This window comes from Leptinotarsa decemlineata, unplaced genomic scaffold (genome assembly GCF_025532065.1).
Source record: "Leptinotarsa decemlineata unplaced genomic scaffold, Ldec_3_MD MMD2_P_RNA_scaffold_9, whole genome shotgun sequence".
Lineage (NCBI taxonomy): Eukaryota > Metazoa > Arthropoda > Insecta > Coleoptera > Chrysomelidae > Leptinotarsa > Leptinotarsa decemlineata.
In genome coordinates this window covers 7,950,182-7,972,784 of record NW_027412536.1, presented here as the reverse complement: position 1 = coordinate 7,972,784, position 22,603 = coordinate 7,950,182, and positions in this window count along the sequence as shown.

The window sequence follows — 22,603 nt, the reverse complement described above, 5'->3', positions numbered from 1 at the left end:
AATGAACAATATATTTTCTTTTATCATTCAAATTTGGAATTAATTTAGGAATTTTCGATTGTGTACGAGGTGGTATCATTTTTTCAACTAAAAATGGAAGATCAGAATGTTTATCGTGCAACTCTTGTGGATAATGAATGTCCACTTCAAACACATACCCATACGGACTATCAACACTCACATTCATCACATCAAGATTAAGAATTTCATTAGGTGTCAACCATGTAAATTCACTTGTTGGTAGAGGCTGTGACATACTATGACCGTATAGATTTGTTGCATCTAAATATGTAATGAATGTGGAAGGTTCATTGGGATTATAATTTGGTAAAAATTTATTATTTGCTACATGTTTTCTCTCGCTACACTGACTAATTCCACCTCGTATACCTTTTTGAAAAAAGTGAATCATATCAATGTCAGTTAGTAATTCCAATTCAATATTCGTATACTTCAACATGGCATCCCAAGATAATCCAGGTGCAGTGTAATATTGTGCTGGATCTAAGTTATATATCTCTAAGCTAGTGGTGCGAAAGTTTCCAAAAATATCACATAATAGCAATACATCCGACTTCAAATACAAATCAGAGTATTTACCTAAATTCTGGCACTCGAATGAATTCCACACATTTCTAGCCCTATCATAATCAGTTTCAGATATATGTTCACAATTGAGTGTGTCGTAAAACTGATTTTTTGTTGGAAGTGATGGATAATTCAATTTCTCGATGTCATCAACGAAACTATATGGAAATACACCTTTCTGTCTCATCAAATTGAATTTCTCAATTTGTGGGAAATGTTTATGCATCTCCAAACATTGATCAGAGGTCAAGTTAGCACCCAACTTCTCCAACAAATTAGTCATAAATTTATAACTATCAATAAATCTCATTTTGAGATAATTCTTCTTAACCTTACCATCTTAATCGGTAAAGGTGTGTGTAAAGAGATGCTTCGTGAAAGATATGTATTTCTCTTTAGTTTGCGGGATAACATCAACTTTCTCTTTATTCCTATACAATTCTTTTATGAATAAATAACAATCATAACCACTTAAATTATGAAAAATAATAGGTATAAAATTAGGTATTTTGAAATTCAAATTACATTTTGAATGAGCGGCATGTGATCTTTTCTTCCCTGTGACATGACAATGATCTCTAACTTTGACTTCACCATCAATAAATGGTTTATTACACATACCACAAGTTATGGCTGCAACAAACTGTTCTTCTTCTTCGACAGTTTGTGCATCCATTGGTTTAGGGTATCTCAGATGATTTTCATGTATCTCTTTCAAATAATCTTCAATGCTACTCACAAATTTCTGAGCAGCATCTACACCCCTATATGTAACAAATTTTGACAAATCATCATTATATGAACATTTTATCAAATGAGCAAATGAATATGGGCTATGTTTGAATGTTTTAATCGTGTATGAACTTCCGGGATTCGGCTCATTCATGTGAATCGGTTCAAGCACTGATTCAAAATCAGCATACACCACAAATGGCACCCTCATTTGTCTCTCAAAGTTTTCAATTATTAATTTATTTTCCGCAACCATCCTACCATATTTATTGACCTTAAAATTGGTAGTTGGTGTTGTGGTACTAATGTGATTACAATCATTCATCTTATGACGTAAAAGCAATCTCTCGTTAGAAAAATATATCAAACATTCATCACAAAAATATTTTTTGTGTTCATGTGCTGATAGTTGACTAGAAACTAATCTTGAAAGATCTTTGACCCAACAATAGTGACCATTACCGGTGTCATCAGTTATAAGTAACAAATTGACATGTCTCCGGAGTCTTCTCTGTGAGTATCGCAATGGACCAATCACTTCATACTTTATTTTCCCCTTCTCAAATTTACTCTCTAAACCGTAAACATTAATTGAAATATCATTCCTATCTTCGAATCTTTCAATATTCTTGCTATTAACTTTAACCGGAAAATCCATACCTGTGACATCTAAAACATTGGAAAAATGTGGATATGATGTAAGTTCGGACACTCTACCATCTGCAGGATATAATGCTGATGTTATAGCCCAAGCAAAACAGTGTTGATCTTCGTTACGGACATTCACAACAGCTTTCTTCCATTGAATGCATTCAGGCAGCTTCACAAATGAACGTCCTTCCAGAGGACTGTATTTATTAATGTTAACCTCGAGAAACATTATTTTTTCACAAGTCCATCCTAAATTATAAAAAAAAACATTACTATTCAATCTCGTTGAAATTTATAAAAATAAATGCCTGAGTCACGTTCCTGGAATTCTATCGTTTGAGCCACAATTACATCACGGAATCCATCAAAAACAGCATTCAAATCTGAAGATTGGTCCACTATTTTATTTTGGGAATTGAACGACTTCATGTCGTTCGAATCTTGAGTCTGAAGAATATAATTCCCAAAAACTTCCATATTCACCTTGATGCTTTTATGGATCCTAATGGCCGATTCCAGTAATTCGATGACCTTCTGCCTAATCTCATTGAAAAATGACATGTAGTCAGTGGATACAACCGAACTCTCCACCCAATATGTTGCAATGCGGCAATTGAATGCATTCGTTATAATTTGAACACCATCAGACACTTGAACACATGCATTATTTTTATGACTTATGCTTCTTCGGTGAGAATTCACTTGCGTCATAGGAATTGTCACATTACAGCAATTGCAGGTATACATAGGTGCTGCATTGTCCACTCTCATCCGTTTCACTGCAGGTCCTCCTTGGCAACTCTGGAGCTGATGCCGACGAAGATTATCACTACGTGTGAAAGATTTACCACAGTCACAGAAATACATTTTGTATGATACGTTCTCACTAACTCACTTGATGTAAACTGTCATAACCAACACTCGTCCGCTTCTTAAATACAGTCTGATAGGACTCGTCAAGACGTCATAGCCAATCCCACCTCTCAACTCCATGCGCTAAGCTCACCTCCCAACTAGATACGATAACATTTGTCGGTACGAGCAAGCAGTGGACGTTGCGTTCTCGCAGAGGGCAGACGTTAGCACAGTCCTCGACTGCCTGCGTGTCACCATCGATGGCAAGCCTAGGGCGGTGTGTTACGTCACAGCCTTCACTACATCGAGAGGAAGGTGAGGGCGCACCGATTAATACCCATTACTCTGCCACACGTCGTGAAGTGAACATGTCGCTCTCTAGCCGTTGAACAGTTATTGCTGTGACGTCACAACACGACTAACTTGGTGGGGTCGCATCGATGGAACATTCATTACTTGGAGGAACTTCAAAATATGCAGACGTATCTTTGTACATAGACAAGCACATGATGAAACCCTGTACCGTGCATTCTCACACACACACACACACACACACACACACACACACACACACACACACCAATCAAATGTAAGTACATCATTACGTCACATACACACACACACAAAATCTCATATGAAAAAAAATCTAAACGATCCATGCATCAAACCCTTCAAGGTTACATCGCCTTGATGTTACTAAACAACAATAAAAAAAGCAATTGATACGTCATAGTGGTGGGGGGAGGCCGGAATTCGGCTGTATGCATCTACTTGCCTCCATATTTTCCTCTAGAGTTGCCCCTCTCTGCAGAGCGTCAATCTTACAGAGCTCCAACAACCTTTACTACCGTATCGTGGGAGGGATAGTATCAGCTTAGTACTCCTTCTCCCACCGTCGATACTCACCGCCTTTAGTATTCGAGCGCCCCTATCTGCAGAGCGTTTAAGCGCCACCTCAAAATTCCTTTCTATATACCAAAAGAATATACTTTCCTCCGGTATATAAGTTACCCTAATATACTATTAGGCTTCCAACCAAAACAAACTCGAAGTAGGTATTCAATACCGATACGCGTAGCAAAAAGAAATAATCCACTTTTCTCGTTACTTCAAATTTAAAATATTTCAAACTTTTGGTCAACGCACCTTCCGTCTAATTACGTGTCTATCCACCTTTTCTTTCTCACCTTTTTTCTTGAAAGCCCTCTTATATAGCACTAGTATCCCTAGTGGATACGTCACTGGTGCCGACACATTACGGTGGCATTTCTAGTGTCACATTCGTGCCACCTTTTAGTCACTCGTCCTTTTCATCACTTGTAGCGTTAGTAAGTATATTGGAGAGAGTTCAACATTTTGCAAAGCATTACGAAAAAATGCCATGAAAAACAAACAAAAATAATAAATTCTACCTTTATTGGCTCGAGAGGATCCGTCGAGAGCCGAATACCTAGTTTTGAGTAATCAAATGAATATCTCGAGAACAATTCATTTTTGGTGTAGGGTGCTTTACATAAACTCACATTAGAATTATGCCAGGTATTCAAAAATATGGAAATATTCATTGTTATATTTGAATTAAGCAAGTTGGTATAACTGGAAGTATTTGTAAAACGCCATTTTCTTTCGATAATGCAAAATAAAAAACCTATGTTTGCCAATTTTCCAGAAGTAATGGAGGGAACACCAAATAGTCGTTTTACCTCACAAACTGAACAGTTATATTTCGTTCCACTCTATGGATAATCAGCTAATAATCGCATCTAGTAGAACACTCACAAAATGAAGCATTGACTGTATCAGCTGTGATTTTCATCAACTAAAATCACTGCAATATGTTTGGAGGTTGAATGATGACTGTCAACGACAGGCGAAGGTGATAGACGACATATGTATAACGATTTCTGTGTTAACTTTGAATACACAGACGGAACAATTTTTTATATATATATTATCATCATAACACAAATTTTGTGACAACGTTGATCATAGAAAATACTTTGTAATATAACTGTTATGTTTCGTGCTCTATGGAAATATATTATATGTATGTATGTAATAGAAATAGAAAATTAATCTCTTCTAAAAATATATTCCTTTCAATTTGAACCAAATTCCTATTCAACTTATTCGTGACATCAAGTCGTAATTTTATGAATGAATTGAGTGGTCTATTTTATGATGTTATCCAAATTGGTGCTGACAAGTTTTTCATTACGAAACATTGATGTCCATGTGAGTGTAGCCATCCTGTGAATGATATCTAATTCATTTCCATAAAAATGTTTGAAGTACATACTGAATAGGAAAAAGTGTTATGTTTATATGAAAGTAGTTGTTTTGAGAGGACTTTTTCTTCAAAGTTTGTCTCTGAAAATTACTTCTTTGTATGATCTACAAGCCTATGTTAAGAGTTTATTTTGAAATTATTTGCTTTCTTTCCCAAAAAAATTTTAATCTCTCCTAAAAATATATCGCTTTCAATTTACATTTTAAAAAACATAAAGGCTCCTTCTATAAGAGAATCAATAATATAATGAGTCAATTTTCATTCCCAGTGATGTGATACAAAATACTCAGCACTTCTGAAAATGTATTCACTGAAATGTAAAGGTGAAGGTACAGATAATTAGAAGCAAGATAGGAATATCAATGACATTAAAAAAATGAGTAGCCAATTATAAAGATAAGGTGGTAAAATGCAAATATTCTGGAGTAAACAAGACATGAAAAATTTCAATAAATGAAATTAGTTCAACCAATAGAAAAGTAACCAAATTTTCTCTTTGTGTTCCAATATAAACATTTATAAATTTTTTAGTATGTTTTTAGTTCATGTTATGGGAATATGAATGAATAAACAGTTTTACCGTACCCTGCTACACATATTCTATCGACAGTTCACTCCTAACAGGTTTCCATCTGTTGAAATAAACTATCGGAACATTGAGCTTGATGAATCTATTTCCTTTTTGACTAATTTCCTTTCTGATGATCCTCTCAAAAATAATTGACATGCTAATAAGTAAATGTAGATTTTTGGAAGTTTCATAAAATTTTATCAGGGTGATATTTTAGGTTCTAAAACCACAGGGACACTGATGCATATTGAACAACACTTCACTATGAAATTTTCACAAAACAGTTTACAAAATCACAAGACATTTTACTGTAAACAAGCTTCTTCAGATGTGTCTAGTTTAGAGAAAATTCTACAATTTGGTTTTCAATATGCTCATCAAAGATTCTCATCAGATATCAGTCGATTCTATCAGCATTCTATCAGCATTCTATAGAGTTCCATAAGGTTCCATTTTTCGACTTGTTTATATGGTTTGTTTATTATAAAACCATCATGGAGCAATCTGACGACTGATACCTTGACAATTTGTTTTATTAATGAGTTGGTAATAGAAAGTTCAACTTATTCTTACCTGCACTTGAATTGTGGGCCAAAGCCTGTCTCTGGGCACTAAGCAGTCCCTGAACGGCAGTAGCGAAAGCACTTGGTTCTTGCAACATTAGATTACAGTCCAAATGGAAGGCCGTTGGCAAATGTCCTGCATTATAATGCTCTATAGGCCGAAAATCGACCGAAAAAAACCTTACAGCATCAATATTTGTTGTCTCATGTGCAATGTTCTCTACCAACTCATGCACAGATACTGGAAAACACAAAGCTTGCGAAACCGATATCGAACTGTCTCATTTCATGCTGTACGCAGCTATACGAAAGTAATGCTCCATAAACAAGCAACTCGTTATTGTTACATACAGTGGTAGGTAACCAAGCACAAATTAGAACTCAATTTGAAAGATAATCTGTACTGTTTCTCGAAATAAACATCACAACATGTTTCGCGAAACTTTTTATTTGTTATTTTTCCCCTATAAACAATATATTTCTTGGTATCAACAAACGTTATTGTTATTATTATACTGTTATTATTATAATTTTAGATGCATCCATACTTATTCAATTTATCTTTTGAGTTTTGTTAAATCACTAATAGTTATCTGAATTTCTAAATTCAAAATTTTCATCCTCATATCAAAGTTGAAATTATTTACTCGTTGTCCTATTCTTCCTTGTTGATGATCCATCAGATAAATGATGTTATGTATTCCACTTGTCATATGTTTAGGAAATAAGTTCATTTTCCTGCATTATAATAAAAATATGTTTCCGGACAAAGGACTTTGTTTTCAATAATGAATTCTATGAACTGATATTTGGAACACCAATGGGTTCGAATACTCTATCGATTTATGCAATTTATATTTTGGATGAGTTATTGAATGAATGTGTTTGACGAATAAATTTTAATATACCAGTTATCAAACGACTTGTAGATGATTTGATTTTGCTAGTACCGTCTCATAATATTGATATACTTTTGGTCAGTTTTCAATTCATATGATGAGAATGTTCAGTTGAAGAGAAAACTAATAACAGAATCCTGTTTATCGATACTAGAGTCATAAGAACTGTACAGAATACGTTAATAACCAAATGGTACAAAATCCATATGCAGTAATGAAATCATCTATTTCCATCCTTATCACCCCACTGAAATGAAGATCCACTCAATGGAGTCAATGAAGAGCAGGATAGAATAAATCACTCATGAATGTTTTCTCCAAGAATGTTTATTCGATTTCACATATTCAACGAACTTGCCCAATTGCCTATCTGTACCAGTAAAACACACTAAGATATTATCTATGTATCTCTACCAGTACAAGAAACTGTTAGTTAACTGATCATTATGGATATCATTTTCTATGTTATCCATGAAACTTTCAGCCAACAAAGGACTCAAAAGGTTCCCCATTATTAGTCCTTCACTGCACGAATAAAATTTTTCTTCAAACTGAAAATAGTTTTGGATAAGCAAATAGTAAGTGAATCTAAAATTTTCTGTTTTATTAGTGGATTCACGTGGTTTTTGTCTAAGAGACACTCAACCAGTTCCATTGTTTCTACTGGAAAGTACATTTTAGACATCAAAAGATATTATATTTGCGTTATCAGGAAGAATTACTTTTTTACTACAGTAATTAATAGGTATCATTTATACTAAGTCTCGGCTTGAAATTAGTATAGGTTTGGTTTATGTGATTTTTACGGTAGGCACCGTTACAAACGACACCCCTTGTCTCATCGAGAAATTGGTTTTGTGTAATTTAATAAAAGAATAAAAGAGATTCTGAGGAATGACCCTACAAGTATGTACCAAAAAGGTTAAGATAACCTTTAAAACAGTAGAGTTGGTTATGAATGGAAAGAATAAATGTAGAGCATTGATCATGAATTCACAACCACCAAATTAATAAATTACACAAAATCAATTTCCCGAATAGGCCTGTGATGTCGTTTGTAACGGCACCTACCATAAATATCTCAGAAATCCTTATGAAATTGATTCAAACCTACATCAATTTCAAGCCGAGATTTAGTATAAATAATTTTCATCAATTAGTGATTGATATCAAAAACGTAATTTTTTTTGATAACGCAAAATTGATATAGTTTGATGTCCAAAATGTATTTTCCAGTATTCTACCAATTAAAACAATTGGACTGGTTAAGCGTCTTTTGGACAAAAATCACGTGAATCCACAGGAAATTTAAGATTCACTTAGTATTTGTCTATCTCAAAATTATTTCCATTTTGACGGAAATTTGTATTCATGCAGTGAAGGATTAATAGTGGGGAACCCTTTGATCCTTTCCCTGGCTAAAATTTTCTTGGATAACATAGAGTATGAAATCCATTATAACCAGTTAACTAACAGTTTTTTGTACTGGTATAGACATGTAGATGATATCTCAGTTTGTTTTACTGGTACAAAAGCCAATTAGGCAAGTTTGTTGAATATGTCAGTTCCATCCACCCCTCTATAAAATTCACCACTGAAAAGAAGGTGAATAATTTAATAAATTACCTTGACTATTACGAGAATAACAATAAACACAAACCATCTCACACACGGACATTATCATAAGTAATTCCTCCACACACCCCCATCAGCATTAAGTTACTGCATTTAATAGTATGTTTCACAGACCATTGAATATTCCACTGTCTGAGAGTAATTTTCAATGAGAGCTGAGTTTGATAAAACAAATTGCGGTAAACAACGGTTTTAACGTAGATATTATAGAGTCCATTCTTTCCAAAATCTACAAAAGCAAAGCAAAGCCAAACTTCAGTTATAGAACATTGTCGTATTTGGGTCAACTCACCAATAATATTGCCAATTTTTTGAAGAAAGGGTGCGTAAACGTGGCTTACAGAATGAATTTTATTTAAAACAATAAAGAGAAAACTTTGGTGTCGGATAGATCAGGAGTATATAAGCTGATAGCTTTGTATATAAGTATGATTAGTTTGATCTTCCTCTTGAAAATGATCACTTGGTGATCGAAACACGTGTCGAGGTGTTAAAATAACGGTTTGGTGTTGGTAAAAAACTCTAGAAACATGAAAGGTTATTTGAGAAATTCTTCAATAACAAGAAATGCCTATGCCAACTGAAGAAAATTGGATGGTGATATTCAATGTGTTTTATGAAGAATGTTACTTCCTATACTAATTTTACAAAAAAGCTTTGGAAGCAACGCATTCTTAACGCTTTAACGCATAACATTTTTTTAATAATAGAATCAACTTTCGTAAATTTACTATACGACTCATTTCAACTCTATTCAGGTGTAGGTAAACTTACACCTGACGTTTGTATGGTTATATTGCAATACAAGCTATGTATTTTTGTGAAGCAAATTTGGTAGAAAATGATTTTCAATTTTAAGATGCTGCATTGTAAATTTACTACCGAAGTCAGTTCAACTTTCTTTTAGAAAATTGTTTTTGTTTTTGTAAACATTTGGTGGACTTTTGTATTAATATAACACAATCTTTGTAAATTTGTTAAACAAATTTGGAAAAAGTTGATTTGTAATTTCTAGAAACTGCATTGCAAATTTACTACGCATTTAGTCCAACATAGTTTTAGAAAATTACAAATAATTTTTTGCTTTTTTTTGTAAACATCTGATGTGCGTTTGTTTTCTATTATTACAACATAATATTTCTGAATTTGTTGAGCAAATTCAGTGAAAATTTATTTGTAAGTTTGAAATACTGCATCCCAAATTTACTACGCATTCAATTCAACATAGTGTTGAAAAATTATAAAACATTGGTTGCATTTTTAGTAAATATCTATTGAACGTTTGTTTTGTAATATCAAAATACAAACTTTGTAATTTTGTTAAACAAATTCATTGGAAAATTTGTAATTTTAAAATGTTGAATTGCGAATTCACTAAATATGAACACTGTAATTTTCTAAAACAAGTTTTTTAAAATTCTTTATTGATTTACAAATAAAGCATGTCAGTGTACTGCAGGACATTTAATTGGAGATGTTTATTAATGATGGATACATCCAAAGTTATAAAATACCAATATAATATTGCAAATAATTTAGTTGTTGAATGAAAGTGAGGAGGCTTCTTATCAAGATACCAAACAAAATTTATCATTTTCTTGATTAACAGAATAGTTTAATTAATAAAATCATTTCAAAATCAACAAACGGAATTTTATTCAATGTAGAATAATTAGTCTGCATTATATAAATATAACTTATACTTGATTATATTGTATTATAATTCAAACTTAACGTAATATACATCAGGTACAAAGTAGAAATTAAGGTTAACAAGTAATGCAGTCGAATAGTAATGATAAATTTAGTAAAAAATAAAAGATTATAACAAGTATTATACAAAATACATCGTAGTAATGTATGATAATTATGTAGTATGTATGTATAATATAAAATGTACATCATATTGAAATGATTTATTGCGATTCATCAGCAATATATGGATCGATTGCTTTTATCAGCTTGCTGACTTCAAGATGGATATTGGTGGCTTTTTGGTTTTTCCGTCTCGCTTTGTACCTTTGAGATAACAAATTTCCAGAAACAATCTTGAATTCGAAGTCAATTACAAATTACAAAGAGAAAAAAAATGAATAATATAAATTGTCCTGAGACAAAATTAACATGATTCAATTGAAGTTTTTTAATCAGTGCAGATTGAAAACTTCATTTATTCAGATAGTGAAAATGAATTATCTTCAAAATCAATTGTCAACAGTAAGAACATTCAAACTGTGGAGTTGAATTAATCGAATAATGAAAAATAAAACTGATTTCAAACTTTTGAAGGTGTTTACAAACGAGAGTATTGAAATTATCAAAAATCTAGAGAATAGCACAGTTTCTAACACTCACCGTCGAATTGCTTCAAGTGTTCCCTCAATTTCTGGGGGATATGCTAAGCCAAAGACGTAATAGCACAGGAATGTAGCCAATATTTCATCAAGAAATTACGAGGCATGTATCTTTATTTATTTATCAATTATCACGTGATATATATTTCTAATGTCATATAAATATTTTTCTGAATAAAAAAAAAAGATATATATATATATATATATATATAAATATATATATATATATATATATATATATATATATATATATATTATATATTATATTGCTACATCATCATTGTTATTTATTATTTTCAATGAAATGAGTTCAACTTTTTCATTTACAAAGTATTTCTGGAAATAGCTAAAATATCAAGTACATTAATTTTGAATTTCATTAGTTCATACTTCATTGTCTAATATAATATAAAATGATTTGAAATTCTTGAAAGAACACATAAAAATGAAAAGTAAAATGAATAGCTGAAAATAACAATCATATTAAGCAAAAAATGAAATGAGATAACAATAAAATAAAAATTTAGCAAAAAATTCAAAATTGTTAGTATCAACAATCGTCTTTGGGTGATGACTCACCCGAAAACGATTGTGGATACTGACAATCGAAACGTCGTGAAGTAACTTGGCTTGAAATATTTAAAATTTTCATTCCATTTCAATCGTTCAATTTTCAATTGTTGCTTGTATTTTATTTTATTGTAATTCCATTCCAGTGTTTTTTTACTTAATATAATTGTTATTTTCAGCTATTTATTTTAATTTCCATTTTTATTTGTTCTTTCAGTGATTTCAAATAATTTTATATCATATTGGACAATGGAAGTCCGAACTGATGAAATTCACCATGAAGCATTGTGAAACACCTTCAAACACACATTAATTTCGATAAAACTTACTCGATAGTTAAAAGGAACTAACTTTAAGAGAAATTTGGAATTCTTACGCACCTCTCACCATCAATACGGGACTTGAAACATATACCTTCTCGAGAAACTCATCATCAGTTAATTTCTCCCGCCGAGAAAATTTAATATTTTTTTAGAAAATTAAATTTCTATCAATTCATCAATACCAAAGCTGCATGTATCTCATATAATTATGTTAAAAGAAGAGAGGTTTATGATTTCAACAATACTTTGATCGACTCAATGAAAGATATAGCAGGTGACAGGTGACAGTCCGTCAGAAACAGTTCCATGGCAATATAATAGAATTTGATATCATTTTTGAGTAATATTTGAATTATTGAATAATTACGTCACTTACCTAATCTGTTTTGTTATTTGCCTCTTAATTCCTCTCAGTTTTCATAAACTTCATTGCCAATTTCATTCCACAGTTTTCTGGTCTCAGGAATAATCTTCCAAAGACTGATCATAAAGTGCTGGTCTTTTCTACACCTCTACGAAAAATTTCTCAGTGTCAAACATATTAGTGGCTAGGAATACAGAAGTGTAAATAACGTGAACACTACCGCCTGCTTTTCGAGATGATATGACGAAGGTCTGGCATGAAACTGTAACTGAATCCGCATAAAATATCTGCTCATGTAGGAGCGTGCTCAACGTTTGTGTATCAATTCAAATATGAACTATACATTTCAGCAGAGGACACGCGGCGTTCTGCACGCAGCATATTAAACGCTCGTCTTCTATAGGCCAAAGGTAATCAGAACACCAGATAATATTCTACTCATAGATTGATATCGTAAGCCTATTAGTTCTGGTAGGTTCTGTAAATATTGGTTATAGAATAAGCAGTCAACGAAAACTAACTTGTTCAAGCAAATGAAGAACCGCATCCTACAGATTCCTGATCCTTCTTTTCATTCAAAAAACTTGAATATACTTCTCCAGATATTCACAAATAACGCTTACTGAGATCCTCTACTCAAAAAGATCTTATTTAGCACGTCAATTATGGACGATCGAACTAATAATAATCACCAGTTGGATAGAAATCCTTTACAATCGAATAATATCTCAATTTGGACTGACTAATTTTCTCTTCTTCACCATACATCAATGATATGATATCTAAGTTATCCAGAATCTTCAAAAATTCAAAGATAAAAATAACTTTCAGAATAATTCTATCCATAAATAAATTGTTTCCAAAAATTAGCGACGAAACTCCTACGAATTTCCAATCTCAATAAGCCTATTCCATACCATGTTTAAACTGATATAATGAAATATTGATCAAATGTCAAGACTGCTCAAAAAATAGAATAAGTTCACATGAAAGTGAGAGTAGATTACATCTTGAAAAATATGTTCTCGACAATCATGTTTTCAGAGAATGTCATAAGATGGACTATAACTCAACTGAAATTTTAGCAATTGAAATAAATGTCATTTAAATTACAATCAAATAATTGCCTCATCAGAAGATCACCTCAGTGAAATCTATGCCTTTCTACTAGATGTTGATAAAAATTCACGAGATTTTCAAATCAACAATGATTCTGAATACTCATCAGTTTTACACAACAATTTTGAGAAACTTGCAACAAATTTCTAACCTTCCTATGGCAGGCTTTTACTTTCCATTAATAATACATTTTATATTGGGTTTTCTCATTGATCATATCATAAAACAGGACTCTGATCACACTTGCACCATAATGTTCCCTTTTGTTCCATAGTTTCAACATAGACAAACAATAACACCTTTTCAAACTAAATCACATGAGAGCTGTCAGTATCAATTGTTTTGTAATCTCTCTCTTTGATCTTCAACCACATGGTTTCTAGTGGTAGTTTATAAAATTTTAAAACAGATAACGATGTTCAATATATGATTCAAATTATATTCCTTATATGAGTGAAGAGTCAAAATCTTTTTTATTCAGTGACAATAACTTGTGTTACAAAAGTACACTTCCGTTCTGCTGATCACCCAAAGATAGTGTAGGTATTTATTCCCTGCACTAAGGTGTTCTAACCGTATAAAAAAACAAACAAAGAAGATAAAATGTTCAGTTTGAGTAGAGCCATGAAGATGATAGTACAGCCTGCTATCGAAAGTGCTCGCATATAATAAGTAGAAGATATTAAAGCTTCAAATCCTTTTTGCAAACGAATGTTGATATTGAAATACTGAAAATGAAGAAAAACTAGTTGCATCAATCGAAATATATATACAGAAGATGATAGTCGAACATAGCACTCATGAAATTGTGTTATAAGAGTACACTTCCGTTCTGCTGATCACCCAAATATATTTTCCAAGTTTTGTTGTTCTTAACTATATAAATATACAGGGTGTAACTGAATGAGTTCAAAACGTTTAAGGATGTGATTCCTCATCAAAAAAAAGATAGGATCTTTCATATAAAGAAACTCCATTGGAGCATCCCTTGTTAAGATACAGCCCCTTAAAGGGGGTACATAAAATTTGTATAACAATTTTTTTCACAAGCACTGAAAAAGTTACAATATTGAAATTAACCTGACGTTTTTGTACTACCAAAAAGACACTTAGCCAGTAATTTATTTGGTTTACCCCATGGTTGTAAGGGGTGGAAAACGCAACCCCTAAACTTTATTTTGTCTTATTATTTATTCACCATTTAAAAATGAATTTTCGATAACCATGTTTCATTCCAAACAAAAAATGTCTCTTGGGTTTTTTGCCCAAGCAAAAAAAATTTTACGAACAACTACAGAGATACATCGGCATAAATGCGAACTGGATTTATTGTTATTTTGTAGTTAGTATCTGCATTAAACGATTAAAGGGTAATAAACAAAACTAATTTATTGATAACAAAACACAACAACATGTAGAAATCATATGTTCAATATGTCTACCTTCAGACATTACGCATGCGTCTAGAAGTCGGCGCATTGAGCCACGTATTTGCTCAAATATTCCTAGAGTCTGTCTGATTACCCTGCACGCATCGCGAACAGGAGTACGATGCACCAAATGCTGTGAATGGCCCCAAATAGAAAAACCGAAAGGGATCGGGCGGGCCAGTTCTGTGGTCCTCTTCGACCTCTCCACTGATTTGCAAATGTTTCAGTTGAATGCTGACATGCTACTTGACTAAAATGGGCGGGAGCCCCATCATGCATAAAAACATATCCTCCAGCAGTACTGGATGCATTTCTCTTAAAAATTTAACGTATGGCTCACCATTTAATCGAGGAGGTAGAAAATGAGGCTCAATTATATCATCCCCATATAACTCCGAGCCACACGTTAAGAGAAAACTTTTCTTGATGGTCAGTTTTGACAATAGCGTGAGGGTTTTCATCAGCCCATATGTGGTAATTATGGAAATTGATAATCTTGTCCCGAGAAAACTACCTTCGTCTGTGAATTATAACGTCTTCAGAAAATCACAATTTCTTCTAATCATTTACAGCATCCAATTGCAAAATTCAAGACGGTTCGAAAAGTTCCGCGGTAACAGTGCCTGTACTCGTTGCAGATGGTAAGGGTATGAGAGTTGTTCTTTTAAAATTCGAAATACCGTCATATGATCAACATTTAGCTGGAAAGCAATCTTTCTAGTACTGGTAATAGGTTGTTCTTCAATCAAATTAAGTACTGCTTCCTCAAGCTGTGATGTTCGTACTTCTCGATGGCGACCACAATCCTGCATTATTTTATCGAATGAACCATATTCTCGTAATCGTTGATGAAGTCGAGCAAATATTCTATGTAAAGGATGCTGCCGTTGAGGTTACTTTTCAGCATATCTTCTAGAAGCTTCTAACCCATTCCCCTGCGACAGACCGTAAACGTAATGCATATCAGCCATTTCCTCATTTGTGTATGCCATTTTAATAACAAGTGAATTATTAAAGTAACAAATCAAGAACAGAACAACAACACACAATTAGTATTAATTCAATTTCGAAAATTCACAAACTCACAGCGTCATACCAATTTAATTGTCATTATCGCTAATAGCGACCTACTAAATAGAATAGTTTCATATTTTCGCATTTATGCCGATGTATCTCTGTAGTTGTTCGTAAAATAATTTTTGCTGTGAACTGGTTTATTTTGGGCAAAAAACCCAAGACATTTTTTTGTTTAGAATGAAACAGGCAATCGGAAATGAATTTTCAACTGGTGAACAAATGATAAGACAAAAAGTTACATTGGAAATAAATTTTAGGGGTTGCGTTTCCACCCCTTACAATCATGGGGTAAGCCAAATAAATGACTGGCTAAGTGTCTTTTTGGTAGTACAAAACGTTAGGTTAATTTCAATATTGTAACTTTTTTAGTGCTTGTGAAATAGATTGTTATACAAATTTTATGTACCCCCTTTAAGGGGCTGTATGATATATATATATATATATATATATAATATATATATATATATATATATATATATATATATAATATATATGTAGAAAGGATGCAGTCAAGCTGCTGGAAAATAATTCCACAGAAAATGATAAAATAAATAGATAAGTACTTTTTGATCATTCCCATATTGATTTCAATTTGAGTGCCACTGGTAGACAGCTGTTTCAGCCTATTGGGCAGGCGGTCCTCGATTGAAGACAAAATGAGAAAAACCAAGAAAGTACTTGATAAAAATAGCTGCGTAAACGCAAGCGGAACATAAGTGGAACCACCTATTAATTAGTGTGACACCCAAGTCAACTTGCCAAATTTTTATGTCAGTGTTGGTGGTTTGACCAATCAACCGACAACAGAAACACTTGTCCCCGTTTTCCCTCCTTTTTGAGTGTTATGTCCACTAATGGTTTAATTTTTGATAAAATAGATAAGTACTATTTTGATCATTCCCTCATTGATTTCAATTTATTTATCTTTTGATTTTCATGAAATTATTTTCCAGCAGCTTGACTGCATTAACCTTTGCATATATTAACTTATGCATATACAGCGTGACTCACGGTCGATGGTAGGTTAGACGTTTCTGGAAAACGCAGAGCATGATTTTTCTGAAATTCCACCTCCCACATTTCCTCACCTGTTCTATCGATCTAAAATATTTTCAGCATTGCGGCGTTGCCACTACCATCAAAAAGTCCTAGCAACTTTATTTATGGAACACCCCATATATTAATACATTTTTGGAATCGCTCTGGTATTCAATATTTTTTTGTTGATAATGTCCTATACCTATCTCTATCTATTTTCGAGATAAAAAATAAATTGTGCTAAATATGGTCCAAAACATAGCCTTAATTGAAATTAAGTACATCAGTACTCTCAATTCATGAAAAGTTGATATTTTGATGGTAGTTTGGACAAACTCGAAATATTCAAATAACACCAAGAAATCGACTCATATCATACAGGGCGTGCTAAAATTACTATTATTTCCATTGTGCATAAAAGTATTCATAAGTTCATTTTTCAAAATAAAACACCCTGTATATTACTCGGTAAATTGAAAGATGGTGGAAAATGCTTCAAGATGATATATCATGTCCCTATACCTAAATCGTCAAGTTTTCTCTCTAGAAACATTATTTTTTTAGAATTTGGATTTAGGTAGCAGTGGAATTATCAAGCTTATAGCAGTTCGATTACTTTTATAAGTAACTAGTGCTATGTTGCTATATCGCTGCTGTTCCAATGTTTTGAATCAGCATTATCAATCAGAATCAACGAACTTAGGTGTGCGCAACGTTATAGAACAGTGCTTTCAAAAAATTGTTCTACAGCACCATCTAGTGGCGAGTTACAGGAAAATTGATAGCCTAAAAACTTTCTCTATGAAAAATCACCTATAAATGTCAAGTTTCATCATGATCGGTTGAGCGATGTAGAAGTTTATCGCTTACCAACCAAACCAACAAACATCCATTTTTATATATATATATATAAATATATATATATATATATATATATATTTATGTATATATACATATATATATATATATATATATATATATATATATATATATATATATATATATATATATATATATATATGTATATATACATATATATATATATATATATATATATATATATATATATATATATATATATATATAATTGATAGTGTAACGACCGTATGTATGTATAGAATAATAGTAGTTTTTCGGGGATTCGGTCTGATTAGAATAAATATTTACTCTTTTTAGCTGCCCGAGCTTTCGCTAAAATTGAAATTTCCAAATTGAATATTCTCACATAGCACAGGTATTCTGTTTTATCCGTTATTATGTTTTATATATATATATATATATATATATATATATATATTATATATATATATATATATATATATTTATTATGTCCTTTTTATATTACAGCCCTCGATAAAGCTAATAAACATTAGCGAAAGCTCGGGCAGCTAAAAAGAGTAAATATTTATTCTAATCAGACCGAATCCCCGAAAAACTACTATTCTATATATATATATATATATATATATAATATATATATATATATATATATATATATATTATATATGATTCACAAACAGTTATCGACGGTGTTTCGAATCATCTTCCAAAATGAATGCAAATATCGATTATTCAAACGAAGTTCTTATGAAATTATTTATTTTACACATGAACAAAATGATCAAATCAGTGTCAGAACGTGTAGAAAATTCAACCAAATGTATTCTCAATTAACACCAATGAACTAGAGGAAGTTTGTAAGGTTACAAAATAATTTCCTTAACTATGGATCAAAGTTTTCAGGGAACAACTGTACCAAAAATCAGTCATTTCTAGATAAAAAGTAAGATTTTGTGGACTAAAACATGTGAAAGTACAGACAATAACAGAATAGGATGTTTCAACAATAACAAAATTATAAACAAAATATCACATTTTCACAATAAATGCTGAAAATGTTGTCCATTACATTCTAAACACTTCAAATGTTTTTTTTTTTTTGTGTACGCGACTTGTGGTTGCTTTTTCAATTTCCTATGGATCCAGATCTTCAATACTCCGCACTATTCGCCGTCGCAATTCTTCTTTGGTAGGCACTGTAGTACTGTATAGCTTTTCTTTCAAAACACCTTATGAAAAGAGTCAAGTGGAGTGATATCGGGTGATCTCGGTGGCCAATCCCACGGCCCTAAACGCCTAAACCAACGATCGTCGAAGAGTTCGTCAAGTTTCCTGGAAACTTCCTGGGAGGAATGAGCTGGCGCTCCGTCCAGTTGAAACCACGAATTCCTGTATTCCTCTAAAGGCAAATTTTTGAAAAAATCGGTTACAGTCGTCCTTTATATTTGGAGATATCTCTCTGCATTCAGTGTGTCTTCATAAATAAAAAAGCTAATTTCATTGTTCTTCAAAATACAGAAAACATTCAGGTTAATTTTTCTTGAAAACCCATTTTTTTGTAACATGAGGATTAGGATCAGCCCAGAAATGTTTATTCCTTCTATTGAAAATACCATCCCTCGTAAATTTTGATTCGTCCCTCCAAATTATTTTTGACGAAAAGTCCCGATCTTCCTGTGTATGAATCAAGGGATTCACAAAAATGCATTCTACGTTCGAAGTCTTCTGCTTTTGAATCTTGAACTTTGGTAAATTTATACGGATGCATTTCGTGATTTTTCAAAATTCGTTGTACTGATGCATATGATACACCTAAATATTTTTCTGCACTGCGAATGGAAGCTTCTGGATATGCATATAAATATGCCAAAACGTTAACAGTATTGTCTTCATTTGAAGTAACAGGGTTTGGTAATCTTGAAGGCGCTTTTAACATGGAGCCATAGTTTAAGAAATTGTTTTGTAATCTTACAAACTTCCTCTCGTTCATTGGTGTTAATTCAGGATACATTTGGTTGAATTTTCTACAAGTTCTGGCAATGATTTGATCACACTGTCCGTGTATAATAAATAATTTAATAAGAACTTCGTTTGAATAATCAATATTTGCATTCATTTTTGGCGAATTTTTGAAACACCGTCAATAACCATTTATCAATTACTTATAAAAGTCACCAAACTGTCATAAGCTCGATATTTCCACGGCTACCTAGAAATCAAATTCTTTAAAAATTATTTTTTGTATAACTTTTATTGAAAATCTCTTTGATAGAAACACTTCAAACAGAACACCTACCAAAAAATCATTTCGAAAAGTTCACACATGCAGTTCGTGCTATTGGTAATATTAAATACCTGTGAAGTTACTGACGATGACGAAGTAGTATTCAGTCCAACTGTAGAAAGTCCTTCATGACTAACCAATAATCCTCCTCAAAATAACGTGAGTTGGCGTATGTAGTTGTAACATACGCCTTGTAATCCAAATATCGTGTGTTCAAATCCCATGTACCCTATAATTTTTTTTATTATCAGCAGTAACGTTATACAAAAAAATTTGTATGATACATTTGTTAAAAGTGATTTTATTTTGCTCGTGAGTTTGCTCCACTTGCTGACGCTCGTTAATAACTATTTTTCCACAAAAACGGCTTTATTAAGAAAACTTGATGATTTAGTTATAGGGACATGTATATCATCTTGAAGCATTTTTCACCATCTTTCAATTTATCGAGTAATATACAGGGGGTTTCATTTGAAAAAATGAACTTTCGACTACTTTTATGCACAATTACAAATAATAGTAATTGTAGCACGCCCTGTATGATATGGAGTCGATTTCTTGGTGTTATTTGAATATTTCGAGTTTGTCCAAACTACCATCAAAATATCAACTTTCATGAATTGAGAGTACTGATGTACTTAATTTCAATTGAGGCTATGTTTTGGACCATATTTAGCACAATTTATTTTTTATCCCGAAAACAGATAGAGATAGGTATAGGACATTATCAACAAAAAAGTATTGAAATACTAGAGCGATTCCAAAAATGTATTAATCTACGGGGTGTTCCATTTAGCTAGGACTTTTTGATAGAAGTGGCAACGCCGCAATGCTGAAAATATTTTCGATCGATAGAACAGGTAAGGAAATGTGGGAGGTGAAATTTTCAGAAAAATCATGCTCTGCGTTTTCCAGAGACGTCTAACCTACCATCGACCGTGAGTTACGCTGTATATAAGCTAAGTCACATTTGCCATCTTCTGGTGATCTCTGGAGAACTGCCGTGGATGTCTGCCGAAACTTTGACCAATTCACTTGTACTCTATTTTTTTTATTCATAGGAATGGATTTTATCATTAACCTAGGTGGTTGCCACTATCTGTGTTATCTCGACTACCTGTTTTGGTCTAATCAACAGCTTTGAAATGAATGGAATTCACTTCTTTTTCTCAAACCTGATATATAAATCATGATAAAATTTCAGTTTCATAAAAAACTACGAAGAAACATTTTTCCCTCTGAAGTTTATTACTATCGCGTACAATATTTATGTGCTGAAGAGTACCAATCGCTGTATGTGAACCGATGGCTCAAAAATTTCATATTCATGTTCATTAGCTTTTCAAGCTAATGGTAAAACTAATTTTCACAAAATATCACACTGTCTATGGTTTTGAAAGCAGCCTACATATTCACTTCAAACAATAAATACACTTCTAGGAATTCTGGTTAATTATTCCAGCTCTTTGCAATATCATAAGTTATAATGATATTTCAATCACTTTCAACATCAAAGGGTTGGGAACTCTGTCAATCTCGAGGAATTTATGATTTAATTGATCCAGCAACGAATAACCAAACTTCGAAGAGAAATAACCTGGTTATCTGCAGTAGCTGTTCAGATCGTGAATTTGAATTATTCAGAAAGTTTCCAAGTGTTTGGAAAGTAATAACAGGACCACTCACACCACAACAAAGTTGTTGGTTGAGTTAAATGATTGATGATGAGTGATCGTATCAAGAAGGTAGAGACTGTTAGTTGGGTATAGAGCATTCACAGAAAATGAAATACGAGAATAATGATATGAATTAATTTTCAAAAGGAATATGATATGCATGTTTTTTTTTTCATTCAGAAGGCAGGAGTCCTAATTTTTATACATTACAAATCAGAAAAGTTAAAGTCTACCTAGTATGAAGTCACGTTCGACAAAAATGATATTCAATTAAAAATTTTATATTTTTTCAGATAGATAGATGTTTATAAAAAATATCTATATGTAATATAAAAAATTACATTTGTAGCAGGCCATGAGGTGTGGACAATGTGTATGTATGTATAAAATAGTAGAACACAGTATGTACTTAAAGACAAAAAATCACATAGGCATAAAACAGTATAAGTATAGATAAAAGTTGCCAATCAGGCAATCAGACAGGTAAATTATTAGCGGAGTATATTAGCGAAATATATTGAGAGACAGATCTGTGAATATGTTTCTTAATTGTGTGACAGAAAATAGGACAAAACTTTATATACACTGTATCCAAGATGAGAATGAACAGCACGGGGATATCGGAAACGGTAAGTGATACGAGGTCGATTGAATCAGAGAAAAGTAGCGCATTTATGTGCCTAATAATATGCCATTCAGAAAGTTTTAATATTCGTAGATACTGAAACTGAAATTTCAGAATTT